The 6,998-nt window shown below is 30.1% G+C and overlaps 1 non-coding gene across 1 annotated transcript; it reads right to left on the bottom strand.

The window, feature by feature from the left end:
• Nucleotides 1-1,366: 1,366 nt before the first annotated feature.
• Nucleotides 1,367-1,481, bottom strand: LOC130814363 (U5 spliceosomal RNA). Its single transcript, XR_009042390.1, has one exon. It is a non-coding gene; the product is annotated as a U5 spliceosomal RNA (small nuclear RNA).
• Nucleotides 1,482-6,998: the final 5,517 nt, after the last annotated feature.

Raw genomic sequence — 6,998 nt, 5'->3', positions numbered from 1 at the left:
AGTAACGTTTTCTACGGTTAACTGGTCAAAATCGAAAACTCTTCTTTCTCATCTTCAATTTCTTTTTCAATTTAATTTTGATTTTGATTAAAAAGTAGAGGAAGAAGATTGTGAAGAAATTGAATTGGATTTAGTTTAGACAGATCGGGTAAAATAATTAAGTAAAGTTGAGTATTTACTTAAATGTGTTATTGTTATCTACAAATGAAAAACTGGTAATCAATTATGATGCAGAGAATTGGTCAAGGAATACAATTTGAGGTTAAAAATGATGCTGGGAGTCCTCCTTAAAGCCATGTCAAGGTCTATAAAAATAGATGAAGATAGTTTGTTGAATGAGATGGATGAAGGAGCCATAGCAACAAGATTTGCAATGTATCCTCGTTGTTCGTGTCCTGATCGTGTTTATGGAGTTCATCCACATTCTGATGGATCAGTTATTACGGCACTTCTACCAGATAAGGAAGTATCTGAAGGCTTAGATATCATGAAAGATTAGAGTTGTTCAAAACAAACCCGACCAGGAATTGAAAATTATCCGACCCGAAAAAATGTTAAATTTTTAGGTTTACCGAACCGGAATTATCCGAACCGATACTGCACTCGAATCGTTTGATAACCGAAAAGGGCAAAATCGAACTCGGACTGCAACCGAATTTTATAACCGACATATAAACGTTAACCGATGTTACCCGAACTCAATAGTGATCGACCCGAGTCAAATCCGACCCGAACTATGCACGTAACCGAATGCAACCTGACTAAAACCGATTAAGATCGAACTGATACAAACCCGAATCGATTATTAATCGAAATGTTTTTAATCCGAACTGATACAAACCCGAACCGATTGTTAATCGAACTGTTATAAATCCGAATCAATTTTTCACCTAATTTCAGCAAATTAGGTCCAATTTCAATTTTCTAATTATGATTTTTTGAATATTTGAAAACTAATTTCTAATATTGAAACATTGTAAACAAGATTATATATAAATAAATAAGATTCCCCATGATATTAAAATCAATTATAAACCAATAAGCACATTACAAAAATTGGACAATTAGTAAGATCTCACACGTCTATATACAAAGATCAACGACTTAGAATAAGTAATGTATCAATTGAGTAATATATTCATCAAATTGGACAATTAGTTATCTAAAATAATTTATTTGAGTATATAAATATTTTATATCAAATATTAAATATTTTTATCATTGAATTTGATCAAATTGCATAATTTAGGCTATTTAATTCAAAGTAACAAAAAAGATGAGGTACTAGTTTCATTTTCTATAATAGATCAAATTACAATAAATAAACTTTGAATTACGATCGATTATTAATAGCCTATAATTTATTAATAGCCTATAAAGGCTTCCTCCAGAAATAAACGTATGCCACTTAATGAAGCGAGCACATGGTATTCTTTAGTAAAAGGCGAAAGAATAGTTCGCTTTGTGCTCACTGCATGGTAGCGTGAGAATAAAGAGAAGCAGGTTTTGTTATTTATATGCATAGCATTACCTTGCTCTTTTTTCTTGACCGATGTGGGATATTGTGCTTTCACTAATCTCTACAAAAATGTTTTTTTTTGGAAAGTACTAATGTAGTATTTTGAGAATTAGAAATAAGAAATCCCTTGTTAACTCATATTTACATTAGAGTAAGTTAGGATGAGTAGTAATAAAACTGAATTTACAAAATTTTCAATGGGTTAATAAATGGGTTAAAATATGGGTCGACCTGACCTGATTGACCAATTTAATAAATGGGTTAAACAGGTTTTTTCGGGTTTAAATATTCAACCTGAACCTAACCCATTTAATAAACAGATCAGGTTGGGTTGACCCATTTAATTGATTGGGTCAAAAATCTAAACCCAAACCTGCAATTTTGGATCGGTTTAAGATCAGGTTAGCAGGTTGGGTCAGCTTTTGCCAGCCCTAAGATCAGTAATAACATTGAGTTAACTGTCCGTAACCGATAACTACTCGAAAAATAAAGCTCGAACTCGATGGAATTGGGCAATATTTCAGTTTCTCATCTAAAGGAAGCCCAAAAAATTGCTTGGAAACATTTAGCAATTCATCCAAGAATGAACTCGTCATCCCATGATTTATCACCTAATCAATAATTACCACACGAATTAATCCCTCATTTTGATTTTGTTAGACAATAGTAAGATACTCCGTCCGTTCTTTTTTGATCTTCCACTTTGAGTTTTTCACACATATTAAGGAAGATATAATCTTTGGGTTGTAGTGGGTATTATTTTAATTAAATAGTAGTGTGAAGTAATGATTGTATTGGAAGTATGAGGTTGTAGTGGGAATTATTTTAATTATATAGTAGTGTGAAGTAATAATTGTATTGAAAGTATGAGAGAGAAAATAATTATAAATAAAAGAAAAGGGGTACATTAAAAGAAAAGGGGGGTTTTAAGGGGTAAAAGTGGGATAAAAACTTTCTAAAAATAGAATGTATTCTAAAGTGGAAGAACTTTTGAAACTACCCGTTATAGTAATGTGGAAGATCAAAAAAGAACGGAGGGATTATTAATTTATCATTTTATGGATGAATTATAAACAACAAATGAATGGTCAATAACACTATCAATAATAATATTAAAACATTGTACAATACAAGTACTTTTATTCAATGCAGCATAATGGCTCTAATGATGGACAATTCTAAGATGAGGCCCTGAATCACAACTCATGGTGTTCATGCTATTCAGCAAGGCTTAGTGGGGTTAATTTCCAAAAAAGAAAATAATTTAAAATAAGTAGAACAAAATAAATTGAAAATTGATACAAATTTTTGCTACTCTATATGTCCTCATGATTTTGGAACATATGCTATTGCAGTGTGTGGATAAGACAAATATTAATAGACTGTTTGGTTAATGGTACTAAATGGTGGTAATGAGAATGATTTATAGTGTAAAAATTCATCAAAAGTTCCATAGCATTTCCATGGTAATGAAACTTTGATCACAAAAAAGTTTTTTTGTTTACAAATTTCCATTACCACCTAATATCACATCTCCCAATGATAATGCATTGAAATGAATTTTATAAAGAAAATAAGATGATTAAAGTTGGACAAGTATGACCTTTAAGGTAGCCAAAAGATTTTTCAACTAAAATTATATTAATTTTTCATTTCCAATACCACCCTCTATTATCATCTATCAAATGGACCGTAAATAAAATAAGAGAATATAAATATTTATGAGGAGTCAAAACAAAAATTAAATGCAAATTAAATAGAAATGAGAATATATGGCAGCTGAATTAAGTCTTGGTAAAGTTAGATGTGTTATGAGTACATGAGTAGCTTTCAATCTAAGTTGGCAGTCACGTGCCTTTATGAATAACTAAAAGATTGCAAACAAATGATGATGGTATGATGAATAAGAATACAACATGATACGCATTTGCTCAAATTTCTACGACTTATTTGTTTCACATATTTTTTTTTGACTAATTGGGTGAGTTAAGCTTTAATAGATTGAACTTAAGAGATGTTTCCCACAAAGAAGATCTCTCAAAAGATAGGTTGTATTTTTTTTTATACTAGACCCATTACATGATAATTACATCATTTTGACATTGTACCAAGTATTAAGAACTGATAGTAAAATAGAATAAAAGTTAATGATGACAAAAATATAAAAATTAATAAAATATGAAGTAAGATAAAATAAAATAAATAAGACAATTTATAAGTTACTTCCTTTATTATGACATGCTCCCTCATATAATATTCTAACCAAATGTGAAATGTTTCATTTAGTTTTGCACACTTATCGATTTTTAGATCGTAAATATCTCTAATCATGCTTCTTTAAAAACTATACTCCCTCTATTTTTAAATGTTCTTCTCATTCGCTTTTTTCGTATATCTCAATGTAAACTTTAAATCAAATAATGTAAATTGTAAGTTTTTAAAAATTCTAAAAAGTTGATATTTAAAAGTATATATTTTGAAACAAATCTAACAAGATACCACATGAATATGTTTTTTCTTATAGATCGATTGAAAATCATAGTCAAAATTTAACACTAAAATTCGTAAATTACATATGAAAATGGAATGAGTAAAAGTTAAATATTAATAAAATTAACATTTAATCATGATAGGAGTGAATATATAGCAATACAGCATATATTGTGAAACTGATGTAATTAAAAATATAGCAAACATTATGACACAAAGGTGGTATATAATGTTTTTAAATTAATTTTAAAAGAAATAGATGTAGAAATATTAATTTTGAAAGAGAAAAAAATATCAATTATGAAATGAGGAGAGATATTATGATGTGAAAAGTAATTGTATGATGTGTGGTTGTCTTCTTAGCCTACTCCTTTAAATGATTAGGATGTCATCTATGCTTATTTTGACTAGGGCCGATCAAAGTTTGATTTAAATTGTAAATCAAATCGGATCAAACCGTAATTTAAGTATTTGGTTTAGTCTACGGTCTAAATGGCCTGATCTGTTTTTTTTAAATTACAGTTTCCGATCCGATCTAAGTTTTAAAAATTTTAGACCAGACCGGACCGAAAAACCATAATATATTCTGGTCTGGTGTAAACCGTGTGACTCAAACTCAGACTCAAGTTCAAATCCACAACCAAAGTCTTATACTTCATATTTGAATTCAAACCTATCGAGTTTAATGGGTTTAGGATTTTAAAAGTGTACCTAATGACTTATAGATGGATTGTATTTAATCATTTATTTTACCTTTTTTAACATGGTTGGATCATAAATTAAGTTTAAGAAAAGTTTGAGTCGAATCTAAGTTAAATAAATAGTCAAAAGCACCAATATAGACAGAGTGAATGATAATCATTTTCAATAACACAAAAGTCATGACTCATGAGTCGGCCGCCACATTAAGAAGATATCAACTTATTTAATACCTCATTTTATATTTATATAAAGTCATTGAAAAATATATAAGGACTATATACATCAAAAAATGTTAAACTAAGGATATTTTCAAGGTTAAGTAAACAAACAATGTCAATAAATTAGGTGAAGGAACATTTGAGAATTTGTTAAAATTGTTGATAGGGAGCTCAACTAATGAAATAAATGAAGAAAGGAGGGTGTTTATTTGCATCATTGGATCAATTTGAATTATTTTAAAATCGGTTCTTGTATTCACATTGATTTTTACATTATTTTAAATTCACTTTAAAGTCGAGTTAAGTTGGATTCAGTTTTAAACGTCTCTAGAAAGAATTGAGATTTATATGCTTGCTCGGCACCCCTGAGCGACTTGATTGCTCGCTCAAGCTTATGATGTTGTTTACATTCTGCCTTGCTCACTCCATAGAATTATCACAACTTCTCATGTTTTGATACTCCAAAATATAAAGTATTTCAAGAATTTAATTTTATGGGAAGGGGAAAATAATGAAAAAATTTTAGTGAAATGATCGATAAAATATAATATCACATTGAAGACCATAAGAATTAACACAAAAACTCGAGAAATTTTCAAAACCATCAATTTAGACCAACACAATTCATGTGTGTAACATTTTTACTATCCTACACCCCACCCTAAACCCCTATCCTATCCTACCCTAAACCCCTATCCTATCCTACCCCACCCTAAACTCCTATCCTACCCCACCCTAAACCCCTATCCTACCCCACCCTAAACCCCTATTCTATCCTACCCTACCCTAAACCCCTATTCTATCCTACCCTACCCTAAACCACTATCCTATCCTACCCTAAACCCCTATTCTATCCTACCCTAGCCTAAACCCCTATCCTATCCTACCCAACCCTAAACCCCTACCTTATCCTATCATACCCTACCTTAAGCCCCTATCTTATCCTACCCTAACCCTCCCCTAGGCACTATCCTAACCTAAACATATACCTTCTATTCTAAGCCCCTACCCTATCCTATCCTACCCTAAGTTAGTCCCCCTCCCTTATGGCTCTAAAGCCTTCTATCCTAATCCTAACCCCTCACCCGACCCTAGAAACCCAAACCTCCCTACACACTATTCTATAGTATGCCCATATAGCCCAACCTTCTAAAGTAAGAAGATAGCCAATGGGAACACTTAAGCAAAACCATTGGAATTCACATGAGACTATTTATAAGAAAGTAGGAGCTTCCCATCTTTCATTTTAGGATGTGGGATCGGATGTGTTGCAATTCACCCATGAATTGAAATGTTTCATACATGCTATCCCACATCGCCTTTGTAACAGACCGTTTTTCTTAATCTTAAATATTTTGACAAATTCAATAATCGTTTCGTTTTATTATTTTCTTTTTAATGCCGTTTCGAAATTTTATTCCAATCGTTTTTAAGTTCTCGTTTTTCTTTTATATATAATTTATTTCTCTTAAAATAAATTATCTAAATATTAAGTCTAGCTAAATCTTTTTATTTCCCATATTAATTTATTAAAAATAAAGATATATATTATAATAATAATTAAAAAAAAAAGGTAAAATTCTAAAAAGTTGGCGGCAAGACTAAAACTAGGTGACAAAAAATTTTAATGTAGTCTTATCCTTATGATAAAATATCTTGGAGTAATTATATTTGCTTGCACATGAAGAAAAATTAAAACAACAAAAAAATTACAATCCTTAGCCTATAAATAGAACAAGCATACCGTGGGTAAAAGGAAAGGAGGAGAAAAAAAAATCAGAAAATTTATTCCTAAAAGCAAATTTCTAAAGAAAAATTCTAAAAACCCTAGAAAAATTCCTAAAAATTCTCAAAAATTTTCTAATAATAGTATTTAGTGTTAATTATAGAAATTCAAGGGGAGGAAGCTAATTTTGTGGTTAGAAATTCTACAACAAAGGGAATTAATTAATAGTGATATTAGTAAAGGTATAAATTCTTACATATATTTATTTACATGAAATTATGCCCATAAATTTTTATATGTGTTCATTATATTTAAATTTCATTTTCTGCAAATTTTGGTGAAT

Source organism: Amaranthus tricolor, chromosome 5 (assembly GCF_026212465.1).
Source record: "Amaranthus tricolor cultivar Red isolate AtriRed21 chromosome 5, ASM2621246v1, whole genome shotgun sequence".
Lineage (NCBI taxonomy): Eukaryota > Viridiplantae > Streptophyta > Magnoliopsida > Caryophyllales > Amaranthaceae > Amaranthus > Amaranthus tricolor.
Note: the sequence above shows the minus strand (reverse complement) of the source record. Positions and strands in the feature narration are given on the sequence as shown.